The sequence below is a fragment of the Alexandromys fortis genome, unplaced genomic scaffold, assembly GCF_014885135.2.
Source record: "Alexandromys fortis isolate MF-2015 unplaced genomic scaffold, M_Fortis_MF-2015_v1.1 scaffold_27, whole genome shotgun sequence".
In the NCBI taxonomy this organism is placed as follows: domain Eukaryota; kingdom Metazoa; phylum Chordata; class Mammalia; order Rodentia; family Cricetidae; genus Alexandromys; species Alexandromys fortis.
Genome location: NW_026067952.1, coordinates 859,307 through 861,038, shown reverse-complemented (window position 1 = coordinate 861,038; position 1,732 = coordinate 859,307).

Genomic DNA, 1,732 nt, shown 5'->3' with positions numbered 1-1,732 from the left:
TATTTGCGTTTCTTTTTTCTATGTGAGATTTTGAAAAAACGGTGTTTTGTATGTATGTCTCAACTCATACTTTTTTGTTGTTATTTGTTTTGTTTTACCTTTTGCCCCCCAGAAAATAGTTCAGTATGTAGCCCAGGCTGGATTTGAACTCACCATGCTCTGTTTTATCCTCCTGAGTGGTATGGGATTGCAGATCTACCTGCCTGCACCGCCGTGCCTGCTCTGTGCTGGGACTCTAATGTTGTGTCTTATCTTCAGACCTGCTCATGCTGATGTGGGTTCACCAGTTCACTGGGCCTCACAATGCATGTCCCTTCCTCCCTGTTGACTCTCTCAACGTCACTTGTCCTAGTACTCAGCATACTCACCTTGAACTCGGCTACGTAGCCAAGGATGCGTTTGGATCTCTGATTCTCCTGCCTTCTTCTCCTAAGTGCTGAGATTATAGGCATGCTCCACTGCACCTGATGTACACAGCACTCGAGCTGAGCTCAGGGCTCTGTGCATGCTAGGCCAGGGCTCTACCAGCTGAGCTTTGTCCCCAGCCCTGACTTTGTAAACGTGCTTCCTGAAGCTTTGGAACAATGTGTCCAGGGTGTGTACACTCTTGACTAAGTGCACCCAGACTCCACTGCCTCTGGTGGCATATCCTCCAAAGTGCCAGGAGTCCTCCGGCCTCCATTAGCTTTTATCCAGAGAGAGGAGCGCTGAACATCCAGCGTGTGCCAGGAGACAGCTCAGTGTATCAAAATTAATGAATCTCAGGTTTGCTTCATACACAACAGAATTTGTGTGTGTGTTTGAGCTATTGTCGTGGTGATGGTGGCTGTTGTAGTGGCTGTTGTTTGGAGTATAGTTATGATTGTTGTAGTAGTGGCTGTTGTTATTGTAGTGGTAGTAGCTACAATTATAACTGTAGTTGTAGTTGTTATCATTGGGGGCTCTTGCTATAGGTGTTATGATTGTGGTTGTTTGGTGGTTGTTGCTGTGGTTGTTACAATTGTGGTTGTTGTAGTGGTAGTGACTGTTGTGGTTGTGTTGGTGATGGCTGTTGTTTTATTTTTGGTTATAGTGGTTATGGATGAAAGCTTGTTATGACTGTGGTTGTTGTTTTAATTGTGGTTGCTAGTTGTTGGTGTGGTTGCTGTTATGGTTGTGGTTGTTATGGTTGATGATTATTGTGATTGTGATTGTTGTTATAATTATAGTTGTTATTATGGTTGTTGGTTGTTGTTGTTTTGGTTGTAGTTCTTATGGTTGGTGACTGTTGCTGCGGTTGTTATGTTAGTAGTGCTATTATGGTTGATGATTGTTGCTGTGTTTGTTGTTATGTTTGTGGCTATATTATGACTGGGATTGTTGCCATGGTTGCTGTTATGGTTGTGGTTGTTATGGTTGATGATTATTGTGATTGTGATTGTTGTTATAATTATAGTTGTTATTATGGTTGTTGGTTGTTGTTGTTTTGGTTGTAGTTCTTATGGTTGGTGACTGTTGCTGCGGTTGTTATGTTAGTAGTGCTATTATGGTTGATGATTGTTGCTGTGTTTGTTGTTATGTTTGTGGCTATATTATGACTGGGATTGTTGCCATGGTTGCTGTTATGGTTGTGGTTGGTTAGGGCCTATTGTCGTGCTTGTTATTATAGTTGTTGGTTTACAGGATTCCTTTATGATCTAGCTGCTAAACCCCTTGATGACTTTGAACGTTGTAAACATCTATCTGTCACCTG